Below are 26,153 nucleotides of genomic sequence, written 5' to 3'. Positions count from 1 at the left end.
CTTTCCCCCTAAGATCAGGAACAAGATGGGGATGTCCACACTCGCCACTGTTATTCAACATAGTAGTGGAAGTCTTAGCCTCTGCAATCAGACAACACAAAGAAATAAAAGGCATCTAGATCGGCCAGGAGGAGGTCAAACTTTCACTCTTCACAGATGACATGATACTCTATATGGAAAACCCAAAAGATTCCACCAAAAGACTGCTAGAATTGATTCATGAATTCAGCAAAGTTGCAGGATATAAAATCAATGCACAGAAATCGGTTGCATTCCTATACACCAACAATGAAGCGACAGAAAGAGAAATCAAGGAATCAATCCCAGTTACAGTTGTACCAAAACCATAAAATACCTAGGAATAAATCTAACCAAAGAGGTGAAAAATCTACACACTGAAAACTATAGAAAGCTTATGAAAGAAATTGAAGAAGACACAAAAAATTGGAAAAAGATTCCATGCTCCTGGATGGGAAAAACAAATATTGTTAAAATGTTGATACTACCCAAAGCAATCTACATATTCAATGCAAACCCGATCAAGGTAACACCAGCATTCTTCACAGAGCTAGAACAAATAATCCTAACATTTGTATGGAACAAGAAAAGACCCCAAATAGCCAAAGCAATCTTGAAAAAGAAAACCAAAGCAGGAGGCATCACAATCCCAGACTTCAAGCTATACTACAAAGCATAATCATCAAGACAGTATGGTACTGGCACAAGAACAGACACTCAGATCAATGGAACAGAACAGAGAACCCAGAAATGGACCCACAAACGTATGGACAACTAATCTTTGACAGAGCAGGAAAGAATATCCAATGGAATAAAGACAGCCTTTTCAGCAAGTGGTGCTGGGAAAACTGGACAGCGACATGTAGAAGAATGAACTTGTGTATGGTGTCACTTTCTGACACCATACACAAAACTAAACTCAAAATGGATGAAAGACCTAAACGTAAGACAGGAAGCCATCAAAATCCTCAAGGAGAAATCAGGCAAAAACCTCTTTGATCTTGCCCGCAGCAACTTCTTACTCAACACATCTCCGGAGGCAAGGGAAACAAAAGCAAAAATGAACTACTGGGACCTCATCAAAATAAAAAGCTTCTGCACAGCGAAGGAAACAATCAGCAAAACTAAAAGGAACTGACAGAATGGGAGAAGATATTTGCAAATGACATATCAGATAAAGGGTTAATATCCAAAATCTATAAAGAACTTATCAAACCCAACACCCAAAAAACAAATAATCCAGTGAAGAAAAGGGCAAAGGTATGAATAGACACTTCTCCAAGGAAGACATCCAGATGGCCAACTGACACATGAAAAAATGCTCAACATCACTCATCATCAGGGAAATATGAATCAAAACCACAACGAAATACCACCTTACACCTGTCAGAATGGCTAACATGAACAACTCAGGCAACAACAGATGTTGGTGAGGATGTGGAGAAAGAGGATTTCTTTTGCATTATTGGTGGGAATGCAAGCTGGTGCAGCCACTCTGGAAAACAGTATGGAGGTTCCTCAAAAAACTAAAAATAGAACTACCCTATGACCCAGCAATTGCACTACTAGGCATTTATCCAAGGGATACAGGTGTGCTGTTTCGAAGGGATACATGCACCCCCATGTTTATAGCAGCACTATCAACAATAGCCAAAGTATGGAAAGAACCCAAATGTCCATTGATGGATGATGGATGAATGGATAAAGAAAATGTGGTGTGTGTGTATGTCTAATTATATATATATATATATAATTTGACATACACACACACAATGGAGTATTACTTGGCAATAAAAAAGAATGAAATCTTGCCATTTGCAACTACGTGGATGGAACTGGAAGGTATTATGCTAAGTGAAATTAGAGAAAGACAAAAATCCTATGACTTCACTCATATGAGGACTTTAAGAGACAAAACAGATGAACATAAGGGAAGGTAAACAAAAATAATATAAAAACAGGGAGGGGGACAAAACAGAAGAGACTCATAAATATGGAGAACAAACTGAGGGTTACTGGAGGGGTTGTGGGAGGGGGGGCTGGACTAAATGGGTAAGGGGCACTAAGGAATCTACTCCTGAAATCATTGTTTCACTATATGCTAACTAATTTGGATGTAAATTTTAAAGAAGAAAAAAGAAAATTTTAAAAATGGTTACATTGGTAAATTTTATGTTATGTGTATTTTACCACAATTAAAAACAAAAAAGAAAAAAATTAGGGAGGAAATCATAAAAATCTAGATAAATTCTATGTTCAGATTGCTTCACATGTGTCTTAATTTGAAAGAAGACAAAACTAGAAATTGTAGATAATAATAATAATAATGACAAACAGGGCTTATTCTGTATGAAAGACAGTTCTAGACAGTTTACATATGACTTCTTTAATCCTCCCAACAAGCCAATCAGAGTGGGGCTATTATGATACCCATTTTAGAGATGAGGACAGTTAGGCACAAGAGGTTAAATGGCATGGCCAGGATCACAGCATCAATAATGGACAGAGTCACAGTGCAGGCTAGAGTCTAGCTCCAGAGTATGCACTCTTACCCACCCCCATCCCCACCGGGCTAGGTAAGGAAGATAAGGAGGCACTCCAGAAAGAGACTTACCATGAAAGGAAAGACACTGACCCCACAACCAAAGGTCGGCACAAGAAGGTATGTCTATTTAAGTCTAAAAAGTTAAGGTTTCTATAAACCCTTTTTTTTAATGATTCACCCTCCCTTTAATCAATTTTCCTACTTAAACAATTATCATCCCCCAAAAAGCAGTGGCTAAGACATTTCTGCTATATTCATCCTAACTCAAGTCTCAGAGACTAATGCAGCCCAGGAGGCAAGCAGTCAGCCCACACTGGTAATCCACAGGAAGGAATGGCTTCAGCTGCTTGAGCATGACAGGAACCGGTAGTCTTCCTGACAAACACAGAGACTACAGAGACAGCTCTGAAGTCAGCTGATAATGATGTGTACTTTTTATATGACAAAATTTAGATTCATTGTGTGCCACTGGAACCTAAGAGAACATCTGGGTGCATCTCGCATGGTTTATAAGAATAGAAACTCCTGTAAGAAAACTTTTCCAAGCAAGAAGAAAGCTGTGTGTGTGTGTGTGTGTGTGTGTGTGTGTGAATATATGCATCTACAATGTGTCTGCATCTATCATTTAAATTGGCTGGACTTTCAGAGAAGCCTTCTGGGCTAGGTTTAAGGAAGCTCCTGGAACCAAGAATGGGATTTTCCATACTTTGTCTTCAAAAGCAGTCTGCAAGTGCTATGAATTTTATGAGGGTCAGCACTGACTTAATTTCTTTTTCTTTCTTCTTCTTCTTCTTCTTCTTCTTCTTCTTCTTCTTCTTCTTCTTCTTCTTCTTCTTCGTCTTCTTCTTCTTCTTCTTCTTTTTTGCAGGAGAGGGGGTGGAAGGATGTTAGTTAAATCAAATCCAAGTCTTTTCCTTAACAAACTATAGAGAGGAATTGATCAGAGCAATGGAACCAGTATGTTTTTCTATGTTTTTGATGGAGAGTTCTGAATTCCAGGATCAAAAGTACAGATTTGGTGGCAAGAAAGTGAGTTGGTGAGAGTTGCACTAAAGAATTAACTTCAGGGGCACTTAGGTGGCTTAGTTGGTTAAGTGTCCAACTTTAGCTCAGGTCATGATCTCACAGTTCACAAGTTCAAGCCCTACATCAGGCTCTGTGCTGATAGCTCAGAGCCGGTATCCTGATTCAGATTCTGTCTGCTTCTCTCTCTGCCCCTACCCTGCTTGCTCTCTCTTTCTCTCTCTCTCAAAAATAAATAAACATTAAAAAAAAGATTATATTCAACCCCGTGTGGGCTATTTTGGTGGGAATGGGGTCTAGAGGCAAAGATTGTGATTAAAGAGGCATCTCCACTCTTCTGGGTTTACCCTCACCCATGTCACCATCACTCACTGCTCAGAGAATAGACTAGAATGCGCTGAACGCTGTTTGTGATGCAAGCACCCCCATAGCTGCTTCTGTTGTCTGGGACTGCGCAGACAATTGGACCGGACAGGAGTGGAGCACAGAATAGACACCCATCCCCCGAATGGCAATGGTGTTGGCAAATGTGAGCTTCTCTAGGTCTGTTAATATCGAAAACACCTGGGATAAATGAATTTTATAGTTTTCACCTTGGTACATAGCCATTATGTAAGGTCAGTATAAATTATATTCCTTAAGCACCAAAATAACTGATGAAAAGAAGCCAAAGTGACTTCCAAAATATAAATTTCAAGCTGCAGATACATCAATAACTATTTCTGTACTGTGTTCTCCATCTTAGCCCTTCTGCAAATTAGGGATAATTGTACTTGCCAGACACTTACTTCGAGGTTCGTGAGAGGATAATGTTTGGAAAGCTTGTTGGGTTTTGTGGATGAAAGGTTTCTGATTAGGACAAATTGTAAATTATTACTATTCATTAGAAAGAACAAATGAACTATTTCAGCTCCTAATGCATCTCGGACATCCACGTGCTATTATACACAAGGGGACAGTCTGGAAGAACACACCCTGTTCACAGCACCGCTATTAAACAGAACTACATCCCTCTACCTTAAAAAGAACACTTCAGAGCAGCCTGAAAACCCTGAAAAGTAAGTCCCATATTTCTTTGTCCCTTTATCTAAAAAGCAGAAAAAATATAATTAGAAACGTGGATAAGAAGCCTTCACTATTGTGCTTGGCTATATGCTTCAGATGTTCGGATCCCAGCTCGATAATGGCCATCGTCTTGATCAGGCCCCTTTACAAAGCAGGCTCCTACTTCACAGACAGGGTGGGGTCAAGGTCTCTGACACAGAGAATAAAGTAAAATTCTCCACAGAGGAGTCACTCCATAGAACCCGGTCATTGTGTAGATTTGATACCATTTTCCCCAGTGGCACACGCCGGAAATCATCCCTTAAAGATCATTTCTTATCTATAGCACTTTCTAAGGTATGTTATATATGGCCTACTTGTTCCTACATTCACTGTGCTTGTATCGTTTCAGGACTCTGTTTTCTCAAAACCATTGAGTCTAAGCCTTGTGTGCTAGTTAGTAAGTACTCATATCCCCATGTTTGAGTCATCTCAGTCTGTTTGTATACAATCATCCATGAGGGTGGAAATTGGAAAATTATGTTCACGTCAGTGTTCTCCATTAATTTTCGTTAAATCAATCCTTTTTGATAAATAAGTTAAATTTTGTTATTCAACATTTCCAGTGACAGAGAGGGAAAGAAGGTGGGGGTGAGGAGGGTAAGGAGGAAGAAGAAGGGGGACTGGTAAAGGGAAAGGAGAAAGAATAAGAATTGGCACATACAAATTTAAACTTAGTAGCTTAGACCTATTATAATTTATTGGCAATTGTGATAGAAAAATGCTTTCTTGGGGCACCTGGGTGGCTCAATTGGTTAAGTATCCGACTCTGGATATCAGCTCAGGTTGTGACCTTGTAGTCATGAGATTGAGCCCTGCATTGGGCTCTGAGCTAATGGAACCTGCTTGGGATTCCCTCTCTCCCTCTCTGTCTGCTTCTTCCCTACACTTGTGCGTGTGCATGCGTGCATTCGTGCTCTCTCAAAAAATAAATAAATAAGCATTTTTTAAAAAGGGAAAGAAAGAAAACTCTTGCATTGACAATTTTGTTTGGTGGCAGCTTTGTCGAGATAAAATTCATACACTATACAATTTATCCATTTAAAGTGTACCATTCAACAGTTTTTAGTATATTCAAAGAATTGGGCAACCATCACCACCATCAATTTTAAAACATTTTCATAGCTCTAAAGAGAAATCCCATACCCTTTCATTCTTATCCTCCAAATTATCCATTTCCTCTAGTCCCAGGCAACCACTAATCTAATTTCTGTCCCTATGGATTTCCGTACTTTGAAAATACATACATTTCAAATACAAGGAATCATACATTATGCAGTCTTTTGTGTCTGGCTTCTTTCACTTGAGATAATCTTTTCAAGGTCAACCATGTTGTTGCATGTATCAGTATTTCATTCTTTTTTATTGCCAAATAATAGTCCGTTTTATGTATACACCACAACTTTATTTATCCATTCTCCAGTTGCTAGACATTTGAGTTGTTTCCACTTTTTAGCTATGCTGAATAGCCAAACAATGCTGGTATGAACATTCATGCATAGCCTTTTGGGTGGACATAGGTTGTCATATCCCTAGGAGTGGGGCTGCTAGGTCATACAGTAAATCTACGTTTAACATTCCAAGGACCTGCCAGACTGCTTTCCAAAGTTTCCAGCATAACAAAATACTGTTTACAGAATAACAAAAATATAAAGTAACTGCACCACTTCCCCTTCCCCCCAGCAAGGTATGAGGGTTACAAATGCTTTTTTGACTTAAGACTATTAGGTTATCAGTATAAAAAAAAATTGAAAATTAAACAAGTCAAAAAGAAGAAATCACAATAAAAATTTTTAAATACTTAAAGCCAAATTACAATGAAAATACTACCATTGACCCTTGAACAACATGGGATTGAACAGCATGGGTCCACTTACATGCAGATTTTTTACAGTGCCATACAGTAAATGTATTTTCTCTTCCTTATGAGTTTCTTAATAACATTTTATTTTCTCTCACTTGTTTTATTGTAAGAACACAGTATATAATACACATAACATACAAAATGTGTTAACTATGTTACCAATAAGGCTTCTGATCAACACTATGTTATTAGTTAACTTTTGAGGGAGTCAAGAGCTATACATGGCAGGTCGGTGCCCCTAACCTCTGCGTTCTTCAACGGTCAACTGTAGTATCAAAACTATCGGGGGGCACCTGGGTGGCTCAGTCAGTTAAGCCTCTGACTTGATTTCAGCTCAGATCATGATCTCATGGTTCATGAGTTTGAACTCCATGTCAGGCTCTGTGCTGACATCATGGAGCCTGCTTGGAATCCTCTCTCTCCCTCTCTCTCTGCCCCACCCCTGCTCATGCTCTTTCTCTCTCTCCCAAAATAAATAAACTTAAAAGAGTAAATAAACTATTGGGAAGCAGCAAAACTGGTTCTTTGTTGGATAGTAATAACTTTCATTATGAGGAAGGAGCAAAAATTTTAAAAACCAATGAACAAAGGAACAAGTTAGAGAACAATAGAATAACAAAAATATTTGAAGGAAGGAACTACAAGATAGAAGCATAAACTAATGAAACATAAAACAAATTTTCAATATAAAGAATCCTGAAGCCAAAAATTGATCAGGGAAAAAGGAGAAAGCACAAATAAATTTATTACAAGTAAGATGTGGCCAAAACTACCAATGCAACAAAGATTCAAAAGATGAGAAAAACACTGTAATTCATGCCAGCAAATTTCTTTGAAAAATGTAACTAAAAAAACTGGCCCATAAAGAAAAAGAAAGGCTGGATTCTCTTTAATAGCCTTTAAAATATGTATATTGTTAGTTAAATCTTTCCAAAAGGAAAACATAAGGCCTAGAGGGCTTTGCAAGTAAATTCTAATAGAACAATCAAGAAATGGATTATCCAAATCTTATACAATCTCTTAAAATATTAGACAAAGGGAGAATGCTCTCCAGAACAGTCTAGGATGTTGGTATAATTCTATACTAAAATCAGATAAGAACAGTATTTTAAAAAAGAAAATTATAGGCCAATCTCATTTATGAACCAAAATGCAAACCTGACTGCAAACTCCAAACCAAAATTAATAGCAACTGAACCCAATGATACATTTAAAAGCTAAACTTCATGGCCAACTTATTAGGTTTATCACAAAAATGTAATCATAATCATGACCAGGAATTTTTCATTAGGTTGATAAAGTCAGAATGGAAGAGCAAAGGCTAGAATGGCCAAGACTCTCCTTAAAAACTAGTGGACAAAAACCTGTCTTACCAAATATATAATTAATAATTAAGGTGATACATTGGCACACTGAACAATAAATAAAGCTAAAGAACAAAACAATGAGCCCAGATAGAGACCCATGCAAGTATGTAAACTTACTATATGATAATGGTTACATTATGGAACCCCCAGAACAACTGATTATTCATAAAGACAAAAATAAAATCAGATCCTCACATAAAAAACAAAAATCAATTGTATTTACATTAAAACTTTTCATGTAAAAGGCAAAACTCCTTTATTTCCTTTTAGAAACCAACAGTGGGAAAGATATTTATGATCCTGGGTTAAGGAATCTATGCAAGACACAAAATTCATAAACCATAAAGAAAAAGATTAATAAATTCAACCACATTAAGACTAAGAACTTCTCATCAAAAGATAAAGACTTTTTAAAAGAAAAGGTACCAAAGATAAGAAAAATATTTGCTATACATCTAAGTATCAAAGGATTAGCATCAAGAATACACACACACACACACAAAACAACTTTATATGAGGAAGGAAAAAGACAAAAATCTCAATAGGATAATTAGCAATAGATCAAAATAGGCATTTCACAGAAGAGAAATACAAATTGTCAATAAATATATGAAAATGACTTACAAGTCATTAGTAATTAACAAAACACAAATTAAAACCACAAGATACTATTTCATATCAATAGATTTGGCAAAAAAAAAAAAATCATACACTGAGAAAGGTCTAGCCTACGTTGTAAATCAAAAGCTACCGGTACTCTACAACTCAAAATTCCAGAACGACCTGTAGGTAACTCTAACACAAGGATACCAGGAGATATGTAAGGATGCACAAAGCAGCATCTTTTATAATAGGAGGAAAAAATGGAAACAACTCAATGTCCATCTATAGAAAAATGAAAAAATAAATAACAGCATGGCCATATAACAATACGCCATCAGCAGAAAAGAGGTGATGAACTACAGCTATGTGGCTCAATATGGATGAATCTCAGGAATAAAATGCTGACTGAGAAAAGTAATTCATGCAAGAATCCATACAATAGGACACCACTTATGAAATGGTCCAAACAGGCAAAACTAAATAATATATTGCTTTGGGATACACAAACATGTGACAAAACTACAAAGAAAAGCAAAGGAACAATCAAAACCATATTCAGATAGTAGACAATGCTGGGAAGAAGGCTTGGGGATAAAATTAAGGAGGGTCATGCCAAGGGCTTGGATGTTACTGGTAAAGTTCTAGTTCTTAAGTTGAATTATGGGTTCATTCTATTAAGCTTTACAAATTAAATTCACTTTATATAATACCTTTCATGGATCAAATACTTAATTTTATTTTAAAAGGAATATCTGTAATGTCCCTTATATCAGACTTACATCTGTTTTTATTGAAGAAAAAAAAGCCTATAGATATTAACCTTTATTTTTCATTTTAAGAGCAAGTTATTCTGAATACCTCACCTGAGTATTAACTTTAATTATACATACAAGCACACAAGTTAATTACTAGTCTACTAATTTTTTTAAGTTGTACTGTGTCAATCTAGAACTGAAAATAATCATTTTCATTAGAAAGGCCAGGATTCAAAACTCTTTTTCCTATTCTACTAAAAGCTACTCTTCAGAAGCCTTGTAAATGATAAAACTCAAAAAGTGGCTTGGACAATGTTCAATGACTCTTGGGAGGTCTCTTCTAGGAAGTTAAATATGGTTGCCTTTTGAAATAAACACTAAAATAAACTAGGTGTTTTCCTACCACAGACAATGCCTTCATGGAATGACTGGGTTAATTTAAAAATCAGGATCTGAGAGGAGGGCTGTATTGTTCATAGCCTGCAAGGTTCAAAGGCTTCCTGATGATAGCCTTCTGAGGACACTATAACTTCTTTTCCTCATTTGGGCAGCTTCAGGCCAGGAACCTTAGAGTTGAATGGGGAGGACATGGTTAGCTTCTTCATGCTCTGCTTTATCCCCTTTCTCTGTCATCCTGACCCTTCCATGGTTGAGCCCAGAGAGAGAGACAATAAGGGAGAAAGAACTCAGCCATATATGGTAGGTGGTATTTGTAATCTGTGTTATGGACTGAATTGTGTCCCCTCATAACTCCTATGCTAAAGTCCTAAGCCCCAAGTCCTCAGAATGTGATTATATTTGAAAGTAGGTCTTTAAAGAGGTAATTAAGTTAAAATGAGGTCATTGGGGAAGCCCCTAAATATGCCTGGAATCTTTATAAAACCAGGAGATTAGGACACAGACACATCCAAGGGCAGACCAAGTGAAGACACAGTGAGAATGTGGTCATCTACAAGCTATAGAGAGAAGCCTCAGAAGAAACCTTGATCTTGGTCTTCCAGCCTCCAGAACTGTGAGATAATGAATTGCTATTGTTTAAGCCACCCAGTCTGTGGAATTTGCTATGGCAGTCCTATGAAATTATAAAATACATCTGGTATTGAGTTTCCCTCTAGATATGGTAAATGGGTAACTTAAACTTCTTTTCCTCACTGGGTAATTTTATAGGTTTCCAGGGATCCTCCCTCTAAGAACCTCTGATCACTGCTCCCTGGAGGTGACCACTGCTCCATCCAGCTGCTTACTACTGCCCCTACCTGCTCCTAACCTCTGGGCTTCCAGCAATCCACCCCATAGATTTCTCTGTAGGACTCCTTTTGCACCTCTGTGTGGTCTTCTTGGGAGACATACTTTGTAAAAGATCCCAGACTGGCTTCTTATCACAAGGTCCAATTCTGGAAAACACACACACCTTTGCCCCACCATGATGGGAGAAGCACAACAGATTCCATCCCATGATATCCCTGGTTGTGTCTTCTTTCCATTGCCAGCCAGCCAGCTCTTGCCGCAGCCTTAGCCTTTGCCCTCCGTGGGCAGGAATTATACACCAATCCTTACAAATTCTAGGAGCAGATGTGAAATTCCTCAGGTCATCTCCTTGAGGCCTCCTTCACTTGGCTTGAGGTAACAACAAGGTATCCACTTTACTGGCTCTTCTTAGGTACTGAGTGGGAGAGAATGCCTCATTTTCCAACACATCCTCCAAAGAAATCCTCACTCTCAAATCTCCAAAAGCCTGATATAAAGCTGGTATAATGCTGGTATAAAGCATTTTAGCAATTTCCTAGAATGTCCTATAGAGGTGGTCTAAAATCTCTCTGCAGAATGTGGGGCTTGGTGCCGCCTCCATTGCTCTAGGTTCTGGGGGGTCTGTTGACCTTGGTGAGTAGAATTTAACATCTGGTTCCACTTGACTTTTGCTCTGCCTCCCTGCCTGGATGCTATGAAGGAATCCATTAGTAGAAGTGACTGAAAGGCAGAAGCCAGATACAGGCTGACACAGGGGCATGCAGGCTGGTTCTCCACAGTTTTTCCTCTCTGAAGTTTTAGCCCCTGCAGTTTGGCTGGATGATTTACCCCTAGGGAGTGTAGCTGTTCCCAACTCCCCATGTAACAAGGTAGAAGAACTAGCCTGTTTCTCAAAGAGAGAAATTTTAGAATAATCATAGAGGCCAAGGGATGATGAAGCCTGGGATTAGCTGGTGGAAGAAACCTGGAGCCTAACCTCTCAAGGGTAGGAGCTAAATCACATTCTGCCTTTAAGCTCCAAGCATCTAAGGTCAGTGCCTTCCATGGAGCAAATGAACATTCCTTTAATGGAATTCTAAATATGAGCCATTAAGAGTAGGACTACCCTGAGGTTTGTGGAGAAACTAGTGAAAATAGAAGGCAACTGATGAATTTTCATTATCTTTTTGACTATTTAAAAACGCATTTTGGTATCCATGGGAAATTATTCAATGTCATAATATTACTCTATGCTGTGTGTGAGCCACAGGATTTTGCCTCAATCTCCCTTTCCTGCCAGCCTTTCCCACCACTTTCCTGACACTGTCCCTCACACACTTCTACCCTGACCACTTCCTCCCCATCATCCTCCACCTGTCCAGTGTCAGCCCCTACATGACACCTTTCTCACTGAAATCTTCTGAGTTCTCAGAGCTATCCACCTGGGTCTGCCCTGTAGCTCTCAGCACTTTCTACCTTCAATTAGAATTATCTTCTCTATTTGCAAAAGACATACCAGATAAAGGGTTAGTATCCAAAATCTATAAAGAACTTATCAAACTCAACACCCAAAAAACAAATAATCCAGTGAAGAAATGGACAAAAGACATGAATAGACACTTCTCCAAAGAAGACATCCAGATGGCCAACAAATACATGAAAAAATGCTCAACATCACTCATCATCAGGGAAATACAAATCAAAACCACAATGAGATACCACCTCACACCTGTCAGAATGGCTAGCATTAACAACTCAGGCAATAGCAAGATGTTGATGAGGATGCAGGGGAAGAGGATCTCTTTTGAACTGCTGGTGGGAATGCAGGCTGGTGCAGCCACTCTGGAAAACAGTATGGAGGTTCCTCAAAAAATTAAAAATAGAACTACCCCACAACCCAACAATTGCACTACTAGGTATTTATCCAAGGGATACAGGCATGCTGTTTCAAAGGGGCACATGCACCCCAATGTTTATAGCAGTACTATCAAAAATAGCCAAAGTATGGAAAGAGCCCAAATGTCCATCGATGGATGAATGGATAAAGAAGACATGGTATGTATATTCAACGAAGTATTACTCAGCAATCAAAAAGAATGAAATCTTGCCATTTGCAACTACGTGGATGGAACTGGAGAGTATTATGCTAAGCGAAATTAGTCAGTCAGAGGAAGACAAATATCATATGACTTCACTCATATGAGGACTTTAAGAGACAAAACAGATGAACATAAGGGAAGGGAAGCAAAAATAATATAAAAACAGGGAGGGGGACAAAACATAAGAGACTCTTAAGTATGGAGAACAAACAGAGGGTTACTGGAGGGGTTGTGAGGGGGATGGGCTAAATGGGTAAGGGGCATTAAGGAATCTACTCCTGAAATCATTGTTGCTACCTGAATTACCATAAAGTTCTATCTTCTGAACTTTTGTATCCCCCACAGCACCCACACTGACACATATATAGAATAGCACTTAACAAGCATTGAAAGAATTTTTGTATACGTGTTATGTTTTAACAATGCACATACGTTATTCTTCAGTGATGGAAGACAATGACAAAGAAGGTTAACTCATACCTTTGATTTATACATTTGGTCCCAGTTGCTGAACAGTAAAACAAAGTCATGAATTTTTTTTCAGAAAGTAAAAATATGCAGATAAATGCTTACAAACGTTTTTGCAAATCTGCTATTCTCCCATTAGCAAATCATATCTTATATCAAGTCTACAATAATGAGTAAGATAAATTTGATCATCTTATGGCAACACTTCTCTTGTGAGCCCAGCCTTTATTATGACAAGTGTTTGGTTTTGTTTTTAATTTGTTTTTACTTTTGTATGGTAATTGGATGAAATGTCTGAAGACCTATACAGCTACTTGTTTATTCTTCTGGCAAAGTCTCAGAAAGCACACGTTTTATCAAATTGACGTCTCTAAGTATTCAAATCTTGTTACATTTTTGAAGTTCTATTTTCTTATGGAGATTGTTCTTAGACATATACCTTCAAATGAAACAGGATTAATGAACAAGAACTTCAACTTGTGTGTATGAAATGAAAACACAGGGAAGGAATGCCTCTGGGGTTTTAGACACACACCAATAACCATGCAGTTAAATATTATAATCCTAAACCTACATTTACATCATACTTTATGGTTAGCCAAGCACTGTCACATGGGATGGCACACATTGTCAGCTGTCCAACAACTCCCCATGTTTTCTTTGCTTACAGAATATCGATAATGGCAGGCGGTCAGGCAACAGTGGGCAGGCTGGGCCCTTCTGACACACCAGGGGTAAGTTTTGACTGTTCTTTACTCTTCATGGCCACTGCATTCCACTTTCCAGTGACTGGTCTAGGCCCAGGCACATGAAACGATTCTAGCTCTAGACACATAAAGGGATGTCTTCTGATGGATTTCTAAGAAACTCCTCCCCTTCTTACAAAAAAGGACACAAAAATGAAGCATTAACTCCCTTTTCTTGACAGTGGATATTGAAGTTGAGGACCTGGATGCCTGAAACGGTGGCAGCCATCCAGGGCCAGTGAGGGATGCTGCCAAAGCTGAGAATAGCAGAATAGAAAGATAGGAAGAACCTGAATTCTTGATGATTTTTCTTTTTTGAATCACTAAATTAACTACCCTGGAACTTCTTGACTTCCAGTTATGTAAAAAAACAGTACATGTTCCTATTTTTAAGCCAATTTTAGTTGAGATTTCTGTTACTCCCTGCCAAAAGTATCTACATATTGGATCTCATTAAATTCTCACAACAATGGTGTGAAGCAGGCACTTTACAAATGAAGCAAATAAAATAGCAAATATGTAAATGGCTATGCCAAGGTCACATGTCTATAAATGGCATAACTGGATCTGAAACCAGGTCTGATTCCAAATTTGGTGTTTCTTCCCATGAAACCTGATGACACACACAAAAAATCCTAGAGCAAGAAAACATACTGTCAAATCATCCTGACATCCTTAACAAGTAAGTCTAAGGCAACCGTGCCATCATGGAAACAGACTAGCCACTGAGTGTAAACACTAGTTCTGTCAAAGACTCTGGTATTATGGTTGAATCACTTAACATTTCTCAATTAGGAGACTCTTGTTCTTCAACTAAAATTTAAAACAAGTGGATTCAAGACAAATGTGAAAATATTAAAGTGCCAACCATTTGCTTACAACTGTTTGGCATTGTGGGAGCTTCACAATAAACCAGACACTAGCTTGTTCTTAAGGAAGTTGTTCACCTGAGAATCTGAGTCATAAGTACTTGAAATAGCTGAAGAAACACACTAAGAACTACATCATATATTAGCCCATATGATGTCGATGATGCCATAATAGATATTAAACAGCACGAAACTCAAAAGTAGCATGGATCCCGCTTTTAGGTATCAAATGTCACTAAACAGCCAACAAAACATCTCATGCTACTTATGTATTAGTAGCTTCAGCCATATGAAATTGCTAACATCCAATATCATTCTACTATTAAAAAAAATGGCAATTCTGTGCATTTCAACCTTGCTAGACCCAGAGATAAAGCAGAAAATAAAAAGCTTTCGATGTTATGAAGAGTAGGAACATGAACTGGCAAGAGCAATACAATGGATGAGTGTTCCATAGGGGTTTGTGTACAGAGTGAGGTATCAGCACACGGGAGACACTGAACCCCAACTTGTGAAGTCAAGGCACATTGCCCTAAAGAGGAAATGGCTAAACTGAGTTCTCAGTGGGAATAGCTTTAATATAACTGATTTCTTAAACCTCTAAGAACGTGTATTTCTAAATGAGTGTTCATACTCCTCCACTTCGATCCTTGGCCATTTTCACCCATTACACATGTCTGTAGAGCCAGCTATTTTATTTTAATTCGTTCTCTTAACAGGGCTATGTTGAGTAGCTACACAGAAAACATGTAATGCATGCTTTAATAATCACAACATCTATCAAGGTGAGAATTAGTATTCCCACTTTTACTAATGAAGACGTAAAGGTTCAAACAGATACCCAAAATTATGTAGCCATTTAGCAACAGAGCCTGGAAAACAATATGGTAGGAAAGAAGAAGAAAACAACAGCATGACCCCCATATAATCAATGACCTACATGCTCTTTGTTAAAACAACAACAACAACAACAACAAAGGGGGGGGGGGAATTTAATTCTACTTGAATGCAAAAATCTATTCTGGGCATTCAATGAAGACTACCTGACTGCCACCCAAATGGTACCAATAAGGCTTAAAGCTCCAATGAACTTCAAAGGACCAAGCCAGAAGTCAAATTAGTCAGAAGGGGGCTTAAGATGCTTAGGTCCTTTGAAATCAACTCAAGAAGAGCACCAGAAATGTCTAAAGTTCCATAAAGAGCTCCATTCACAAATGATAACCATTTTGGCATTTTCTTCCAGGAGTTACCATGAAATTGCAGGAAGGTGGAGATGAAAATGACTTAAAGATTGCAGCAGATTCTGCCAGGTCTGCTCCAGAAATCTACTTCTGCATCTTGGGAAGCCCATCTTAACTGCATTTCTTAGCTTTCCTTGGAGTTAGTATGGCCATGTGATGGAGTTCTACCAAGAACATGAGCAGGAGCGATGTGGACCATTTTGGAGCCATGGCCTTTCAGCAACATGTTCGCCCTTGCCATGCTCTCTCTGCCCATCTGGTAGACCAGAAGTAAATGACAACAAGCATGGAGTGGGCAGCAGAGTCAGAAAATGGAAGCTGCCTGGTTCTCTGAATCACCATGTGAGAAAAGCTGCCCACCGACTAAGAATGCCTGCTTTGGGCTGTTACATGAACAAAAACTAAATATGTATTGTGTCTGAGCCACTGCACATTTTTAGGGTTTATCTGTCACAAATGGAGTCCAATCCCATAGACAGTGGCATAACCAGGTCAAGAAACAGGTATGAGGCCTCTCATATACTAAAGAGATTTACAAAACAGATGACTGTGACTGACACGGAAACTCCACAGCACAACTTGTGAATTCTTCCAAGGTGCTACCTGCTGCTGTGCCTGGAGCCCAGGGCCAGCCTCCCTCAGTCCAGGGTTACTGCATAGCATTTGTGGAAGTGAGATCTAAAGAATAAGTAAAAGAATGATTCAGCAGATTATAAAGTGTTGAATAGGACAGTGAACATCTGAGTTATAAGATATATCAAAATACTGGGCAACATAAGAGGAAGAAATGAAAAATGTTTTTAGAGCTTCTTGGCAAAATATGTATTGCTCTTTGATATGGGTTTTTATTGCCCGTCTAAACAGTTCATAATACAAATCAAATTTATGTCAATAAGGAGCCAAGAAACTATAATTCAGATGACCATTTATTTATAGCAGGGATAGCTCTAAGTATTAAGTTCCTTTTTAGGTTTCCTAAGTGAGGATTGTTAGATATACACCTTCAAATGAAACAGGATGAAGGAATAAAAACCTTGATTTATGTGTACATGTAATGAAAACTGTAGGGAAGACACATGTCTGGGGCTTTAGATAAAACTGTAAGTATATGAATGATATTGAGTTACTTGAGACTCTTTGACTTCCAGAAATTACCAAATTGAGGATGTGACCCAAATATCAGTAAATTTGATCATTTATACTTTATACTTTGAAAGGGAAAGGCAAGAACACTACATTGGAATCAGACCCAGTGAACTGTATTTTTTAAACAGGGTAAGAAATCTTAAAGTTGGATCTATAGAAGAATAGGACTAGATGGGATCTTAGAAAGCTTCCTCCTAGATATCCTAATTAAACATGAGGAGGGGCACCCGAGTGTCCGACTCTTGATTTTGGCTCAGGTCGTGATCTCATGGTTGTGAGATCGAGCCCCACACAGGGCTCTGAGCTGGGCATGGAGCCTGCTTGGGATTCTCCCTTTCCCTCTGCCCCTCCCCAGCTTGTATGCATGCATGAGTGCAGTCTCTCTCTCTCTCTCTCTCTCTCTCTCTCATTCTCTCTCTCTCTCTCACACACACACAAGGAAATTTAGGCACAGAGAAGTTGACTCACTTTCCCAAGGTGGCACAGCTTTTTGGTGGGGAAAAAAAAAAAGTAGAGTAACTCCAGATTTGCTGACTCACAGACCTGGGTTCTTTGTCTCTGTTAGTATAAAAGGAAGATCACACAACTTCGAAAAACGACTTGAACTATACTTCCAATTAGTAAAACTATACTAAGGGGAAAAGAGGTACGACCTAAAATTAGAACTATCGGATGTTGGCCAAGATACATTTTGTAAGAATAACTTAGTTGAGCTTAAAGAAATTATTAAAGACATTTTTTAAACATTGCCCTTATTCCTTCCACTATAAACCACCATTATTATTATTAAAATCTAGGTCTCAAGTAGTGAGGTATGTACTTTCTTATTTAGAAAAGCTAACAGATTATTTTTAATCATCATAATGGTTACACACTTTCAATTACACAGAGGGAAAAAAATCAAATCTCTTTTAATTCTACCTTTCTTAACCCTGAATGATATTTCTTCCAGATTTCACCAGCTGATACAATTCAGATGAAAAAAAGATCCTTTCTTTATTACTTAAAGAGAGCTGTAAATCAAATGTAGACCTCAGGGGGGTGGGGACAAAGAGAAGGAGGGAAGACTCATTTGCTTATTAGGTTTCCATAAAAAATTAAGAATAACAAGCAGATCTAAATCTGCCCACAACTGAAGCCTTGTAACAGTTGCTACTGAAACATTAAAGACTTCTTACAGACAAATTGCAATCAACCTAACTTTCTGTTGTCTCGCATACATACATGCTGCTCCGATTGATGAGATGTTATTAATAAAGGAAGAGATGGCTACAAATTAAAGCAAGCCCTGCTTAATCACATTAATCCAGAGCGAGTCAAAGGCTTCAATTTTCGAAATAATTTTGGGCTTAATGCCTTGGAGATGGGCAGACTGCTCCATTGAGGCAGCAGCTGGTCCAATTTAAGCTGCATTGTGAGGCCGGAATTGTCAGGTCCTTACAGAAACAAGGAAGCCTGACAGTTTTCAGGATGCAACCAAAACTGCTGAGACAAAAGAAATTGCAAGAAATTGAAAGGGCTCTGTAACAATTACAAGGCGGCCCACTGTTGGTGGATTGTATGTGATTAACCAGCTCTCACTGTCAGGACGGGGTGGTATGCACTATTGCGACCGTGCCCCCAGACGGTGAGCCCCAGACAGCTGCCGCAGGAAGCATCGTCGGGGAGCCACTACTTTGGGTTACTGATTAGAAAAAGGCCTGTCCATAGAGAAGCGGAGGAAGCACGACTGTGGAGCCCAGCTCACACATGCCGCCTGTCTCCTCCATTGAGATGGCGGCTGCGCTGATCCAGACAGGGACAGAGGGGCTGGATAGGCAACAGCAAGGAAATGATGCCAAAGCATTTGAGGGACAGAAGGGACCGACCCCTGAGTACCAGAGAACAGGTTTTCAGCAGGAGGATTGTTATTTTCCCGAGCAATTATCTTAATGATTTTCTATGCAACAAAACTAAAAGTAGGTCAAAAAAAAAAAAAAAAAAAAAAAGTTCCAGGCTGTGAATCAAGAGATCTAATTTCTAATCCCAGATGTGCAACTCTGTCGTGTGATGTTAGGCAGTCCACTTTTTTCTCTGGGCCCTACTTTCTTCACTGAATCAAGCCACGGTTCTGGCTTCATGTTACATGGCTCTGTGAGCAACAGAGTTGACCAACTGCGTATTTGCCATCGCACCCCTTACACTTCCATCTTTTCTAACATATCGGGAGATACTACCGCACAGCGGCAAAGAGCGGGGCATCATTAGTACGCGTTTCCACATGGAGCAATGAAGGGGCCCTACCAAGGAAATGCTTTGAATGATCTCATTTGTTTTAGCAACCCAATTCTCTAAAATTCCCACGTGTCAGAAAAGAAAACACATCCAGTTTCCAAAAGTAAAATCATCCTGTTAACTCTCAGACAAAGCTTGAACTCAGAAAATAAGCCATGAGAGACACAGAAGATCCAAGATAGTAGGCCCAGCTCTTCTGCTGAGAAAACTGTGGACTACATTCCTGAAACTTGTAAGGGGGAATTACCTTGGAGTCCCTTAATTTATTGTACAATATGCTGTTTTCTCATTTTATTGCTTTGGCAATGCGGTTTTTTGTTGCTGTTGTTTTTAATGTTTATTTATTTTGAGAGAGAGAGCATACGAATGGGGAGTGGGGTAGAGAGAGAAGGAGAGAGGGAGAGAGAGAATCCCAAGCAGGCTCCCACTGTCAGCATGGAGCCCAATGCAGGGCTCAGTCTCATAAACTGTGAGATCATGAGCTGAAATCAAGAGTTGGATGCTTACCCGACTGAGCCACTGGTTGTATATGGTTTATTCAGTCTCTTTGCTGATATTGCTCCTATCTTTTTGGCATATTACAAGAAATTTCTGGGGTGCCTGAGTGACTCAGTCAGTTAAGCATCTGGCTCTTGATTTCGGCTCAGGTTATGATCTCACGATTCATGGGATCGAGTCCTGCACTGGACTCTGTAGTGACACAGTGGAGACTGCTTGGGATCATCTCTCTCTGTGCCTCCCCTGTTCGTGCTTGCTCTCTGAATAAATCAATAAGCAAATAAATAAATAAAAGAAATTTTTAGAAAAAGGACACCTGTGGGGCACTCGGCTGGCTGTCAGTAGAGGATGCAACTCCTGATCCTAGGGTTGTGAGTTTGAGCCCTGTTGGGCCTACAGCTTACTTTAAAAAATAAATAAATAAATAATAGAAAAAGTACACCTGGAATATAAAAGACAACAAATGAAACCTATTCTAATATTTAAACCGAGAAAAATAATGCCTTTGTGTGTAATGTCAATTCCACTGTTAATATAATAGCTCTGGGAAGCCAAACAATAAACACTGGTCCATATGACATTAGTTCTGAGTGAAATTACTTCATTGGCTTTTAGGACAACTCAAAAGAGAATGGATGGGTGGGCATAATGCATAGAAAGATAAAACAGGGAGACTGATGGATAGATATACGTGCACACTCACTTTAGGAAAAGAGGTATTCCTGAAAAGTCCATAGTTTCTCCACATTGGAATGGGCTTGGAAATCACCTATCTCAACGTCCTACCCCAGCTGTTCTCCCAAATGTGGAGAGTCACCCTACCTTCTGTTGGATCATTCTTAGTGTCAGGATAATTACAACATGTGGCAAGAAGTGTCCAAATTCCTCAGGGGATCTGCCAAAATCGCCCTCCAATACCTTTCACTAGTCTTGTTCCCTCTGAACAACACACAGTAATGATTTCCTCCCTCATGTGGCAGTTCTTCAAATATTTGAAAACAACTAACTCCCCATCTCCCACCATACATACCCAAGCCTTTGACTTAGTATTTGGAACTTAACCCTAATAATATGTTAAAAGGTTTCTGAATAATAGAAGAAGAATAATATAGAAGAATTATATATATAATATATATTAATTATAATATATATAATATATTATAATAATAGAAGAATAATAGAAGTGGCAGTTATTAAGTCATGGCCTCTTAGCTCCAAATCCACCCTTCTTTCCTGCTCTGGGATAATGGAGGTGGGCTTTGTAAAAAATATTCTATTTTGCCAGATGCCGTGATGTTCAACCTTGTCACTAGAGGGTGTCAGAGGGACCCTAGAGGAGGAAAGAATTTTTCTCTACCAGATTCCCCTGTGCTTCCCTCCTCGGACAGGACAGGACTCTCTCCAGTCTTCACCTCCTATATAAGGGTTTGCTCTCAAGGTTATTAGGGAAACTGCCACCTCATCTACCCATAGAAAGCTGCTAAACCCAACTGTTGGCTGTGATCACACTGTCAGCCCCCAGTTAACTTCATCAGGTTTTACTTAAGGTAATGTGAATCATTTTGTTAATGCAAATGAACCCTAACATATAGAATATATTATCTACTTCAGTTGACAACACATTTACATAATCATAATAACATTTTGTATTGATTTGTTGATAAACTCTGCTATAGTTATATAGGAAGAATGAGAGGGGATGAGATGGTGGGAGGGTGATATAAGAAATCTAAGTTTCCATCTATTATTAGCAACTATAATAATTACCATTATTATTATCATGGTTAAAGACTACATGATTCTTACCATATATCAAGCAATTTACATATGGTAACTCATTGAATCCTTACAAGAATGTTGGCAGATACAGTAATATTATTTTCCCTCTTTTACAAAACTTGAAATTGAGGCATAACAAAGTCAAATAACCTGTTCAAAGCTTTACACCTACTAGGGAGTGGAATTAATGTCTAAAATGGGTAAACTAACAAACAGCAGTGTAAATGTATTATTTTAAGACATGGAGGTCACAAGTAGAAGAAACAGCTAAAATAAAGTACAGACTTCTGGGGAGCAGGATTTAAGGTAGAGTAGAATAAGGAAGATGAATATTGCTTTTACTTTAAATGATAATTGATTTTATCCATTTGTATATAAATATCTTATAAAATAACTCACTGTAAGACTAAAACAAATTCAAATACATTCAATTGAGTGATAACCTGATCATACCTATAACCTCAAATCTATACAGGAATTGTATTTATTTTAAGAATGAACTTGATGACTTTATTTTGCTTTTATTTCATCTACTTTTTTTATATAATTTATTGTCAAATTGGCTTCCATACAACACCCAGTACTCATCCCAACAAGTGCCCTCCTCAATGCCCATCACCCACTTTCCCCTCTCCGCCATCAACCCTCAGTTTGTTCTCTGTATTCAAGAGTCTCTTATGGTTTGCCTCCCTCTCTCCCTCTCTGTTTGTAACTATTTTTTCTACTTCCCTTCCCCCATGGTCTTCTGTTAAGTTTCTCAAGATCCACATATAAGTGAAAACATATGGTATTTGTCTTTCTCTGACTGACTTATTTCACTTAGCATAATACTTTCCAGTTCCATCCACGTTGCTGCAAATGGCAGGATTTCATTCTTTCTCATTGCCAAGTAGTATTCCATTGTGTATATAAACCACATCTTCTTTATCCATTCATCAGTTGATGGACATTTAGGCTCTTTCCATAATTTGGCTATTGTTGAGAGTGCTGCTATAAACATTGGGGTACAAGTGCCCCTATGCATCAGCACTCTTGTATCCCTTGGGTAAATTCTTAGCAGTACTATTTCTGGGTCATAGGGTAGATCTATTTTTAATTTTTTGAGGAACCTCCACACTGTTTTCCAGAGCAGCTGCACCAGTTTGCATTTCCACCAACAGTGTTTCTCCACATCCTCACCAGCATCTATAGTCTCCTGATTTGTTCATTTTAGCCACTCTGACTGGCGTGAGGTGGTATCTCAGTGTGGCTTTGATTTGTATTTCCCTGATGATGAGTGACAATGAGCATCATTTCATGTGTCTGTTGGCCATCTGGATGTCTTCTTTGGAAAAGTGTCTATTCATGTCTTCTTCCCATTTCTTCACTGAATTATTTGGTTTTTGGGTGTGGAGTTTGGTGAGTTCTTTATAGATTTTGGATACTAGCCCTTTATCTGATATATCATTTGCAAATATCTTTTCCCATTTTGTCGGTTGCCTTTTAGTTGTGTTGATTGTTTCCTTTGCAGTGCAGAAGCTTTTTATCTTGATGAGGTCCCAATAGTTCATTTTTGCTTTTAATTCCCCTGCCTTTGGAGATGTGTCGAGTAAGAAATTGCTGCAGCTGAGGTCAAAGAGGTTGTGGCCTGCTTTCTCCTCTATATAAGCAATATAACTGAACAAGTATTTCGTCTACCTTTGAATAGACCATCATCCTTCAGGGTTACTTCTATCAATCCCCTAACCCATCCACTTATGAAATTCATATTCAGGGACGCCTGGGTGGCTCAGTCAGTTAAGCGGCCGACTTCAGCTCAGGTCATGATCTCGCGATCCGTGAGTTCGAGCTCCGTGTCGGGCTCTGTGCTGACAGCTCAGAGCCTGGAGCCTGTTTCAGATTCTGTGTCTCCCTCTCTCTGACCCTCCCCCGTTCATGCTCTGTCTCTCTCTGTCTCAAAAATAAATAAACGTTAAAAAAATTTTTTTAAAAAGAAAGTCATATTCAAATTCAGAAGATTAAAATTTGATATTTGCTAACCTATGGAGTTTCTCCTAAATCTACTGCATATGCAATCATTCATCCATTCATTAACTCAACAAACATTTATTTGACAGCTATTCTATGCCTTGCCCTCATCTAGTCTCTAGTAACTGAAAGATGAGTAAGACACAACCTCTGCATTAAGGAATGTATAGCCTAGAACAAAATACAGATGTGCAAATCCATACACTATAGACATTGGGAGCCTTTACTACACAATTTGTATTTGAGCTAGATCTAAAAACATGCAGAAGTGTGACAGTTAATTGTATGTATCAGCTTGAATGGGCCATAGGGTGTCCAGATATTTGGTCAAACATGATTCTGGGTGTATCTGTAAGGGTGTTTTTAGATGATAGGAACATTTGAATCAGTAGACCAAGTAAAATAGATTGCCCTCTCTAATTCAGGTGGGCCTCATCCTATCAGTTGAAGACCTGAGTAGTACAAAAAGTCTGAGTTAAGAGGGAACACCTCCTGTCTGATTACCTTCAAGCTAGGACATCAGTTTTTTCCCGCTTTCATACTCACACTCAAACATCAACTCTTCCTGGGTCTAGAGTCTGCCAGCTTTTAGACTGGAACTCACAACATCAGCTTTCCTGGTCTCCAATTTGCCCACTGCAGATCTTAGTACTTGTCGGCCACCATCATCCTGTGAGCCAATTCCTTATAATAAATTTCTTAGTTAGATAGATAGTTAGATCAATCGATTGATCACCATCCTATTGGTTCTGTTTCTTTGGGAAACCCTGATAAATAAAATAAGCCTTCATGAAGTACAAAGTGAAGAAAATAATTTCAGATAAAGGAAACAAGATTTCATCAAGTTTTGGAGACATGAGAGACTCGGTATGTTTGGCTAGCGAGTAGAAGAAACTGAGGAAAGAGAAAGGTTAAATTGTGAGGATTTAGAAGAGAATATTCATGGGAATTAAATAAATCATGTAATGAAGTTCCATGGTAAACCATTCTATAAAAGAAAAAATCCCCTTTGTAATGCTAATAGACAGTTGATAAATCTGAGTTTTTTAATAGAGATAAAACCATTTTTAATTGAATTTACGGGCAGGTGTTTCTTGCATGTAAAATGCACAGTAATCTATTCCAAAAATTATGTGCCTATTTACTCATATTTTATATTCTGCATAATTCCTAGAAAAATGGTTATAAAGAATTTTTATTATCGAAGTTTTCAAACATATACAAAAGTGAAAATAATACTAAAATAAACCCCATTTACCCACCTATCCTACAGATGCAAAAATTGCCAACATTTGAGCATACTTACTTGAGCATACATACATACTTTTTCTTCCTCCCTTCCTTTTTCCTTTATTTTGTAGTATGTTAAAGCAAATTTTCTCACATTGTTTCACACCTAGATACTTTCCTATATAATTTCTAAGAAAAATAAGGATATTTTTGTTCATAACTCATTATCTAATCTAACAAAATTAGATAGTGTACTTAGTGCACTTAGTTACTTCTTAGCATCATCTAATTTCCAGTCTGTATCCAAATTTCCCTGAAAACATGCCCTCAAAACATGTTTGCCCTCAAAACATGTCCTTTTTGAGTTGTTTTCTTCAAATCAATTTCCATCCATGGTCCACACATCCTATTTGATTGCTATGTCTCTTAAATATTATGCAATTGACAATGCTTTTTTAACTTACTTATATATTTAAGAAATCAGGTCAGTTGTCCTTAGCATATCCTACGTTCTATATTTGCAACATTGCTTCCTAATGAATGGTATGTGTATCATGCAAGCTGTTTCTTTATCGCCTCTTATTTCATGTTAAATGGATCCAGATCTAAGGTTTTGGCTTTTTTTAGGTTCAACTATCTTAGCAAGAATTCTTCATAGATGGTACTGTGTAGTTCATCTTGCATCAAATCAGGAGATGTATAATGTGTGGCTGTTCCACTTCCAGTAATGCTGAAACTGATCAGTGGATTCAGGGTGTGAGAGCCATCTAACCTGTTCCCAGAAATGTTTATCCTAATGGTTTCAGCAGGGTGAACGTTGCCAAAAGAAACTCCTTCATTAGAGGTGATTTTGCTAGTTCTCCAATTACCTCTACATTAATAGCTCAAATTCTTTTATAGAAATGACTTTCAGTCATAAAGTAGAAGAATTAAAAATATCTAAAATAGGAATTACTATAATTGGCATACAATAAATTGCACATACTTAAAATGTACATGAGAAGTTTTAACATATATATCCACTCTTAAAACCATCACCACAATCTAGATAATGAACATATCCCCATCCCTCGCAAATGTTTTTCCCCATTCACCTTTGTAATTCTTCCTTCCCATCCCTCACTGGCCCCAACCAAACATTTCTGTTACTGTACATTAGTTTGTATATCCAGAGTTTTATATACATTGAAGCATACTGTCTGTACTATTTTTGTCTGGTTTCTTTCACTCTGCAAAATTGTTTTGAGATTCTCCCATGTTATTATGTGGATCAGTTGTTTATTCCTTTTT

The 26,153-nt window shown here is 38.3% G+C and overlaps 1 protein-coding gene and 1 long non-coding RNA gene across 13 annotated transcripts in view; one reads left to right on the top strand and one right to left on the bottom strand.

Annotated features, from left to right (window-relative positions):
• The window catches only part of MSRA (methionine sulfoxide reductase A), a 455,502-nt gene that overhangs the window by 173,955 nt on the left and 255,394 nt on the right, over positions 1 to 26,153 (bottom strand). The gene's annotated exons all lie outside the window — the stretch shown is intronic.
• Positions 4,060 to 19,589, top strand: LOC122217669. 2 transcript variants are annotated; one of them, XR_006201613.1, is made up of 5 exons: positions 4,060 to 4,203; positions 4,497 to 4,644; positions 5,043 to 5,090; positions 13,744 to 13,807; positions 19,478 to 19,589. It is a non-coding gene; the product is annotated as an uncharacterized LOC122217669 (long non-coding RNA). The 2 variants fall into 2 exon arrangements; XR_006201612.1 differs by lacking the exon at positions 19,478 to 19,589 and adding an exon at positions 15,932 to 16,714.

Source organism: Panthera leo, chromosome B1 (assembly GCF_018350215.1).
Source record: "Panthera leo isolate Ple1 chromosome B1, P.leo_Ple1_pat1.1, whole genome shotgun sequence".
NCBI classification, from domain to species: Eukaryota; Metazoa; Chordata; class Mammalia; order Carnivora; family Felidae; genus Panthera; species Panthera leo.
Note: the sequence above shows the minus strand (reverse complement) of the source record. Positions and strands in the feature narration are given on the sequence as shown.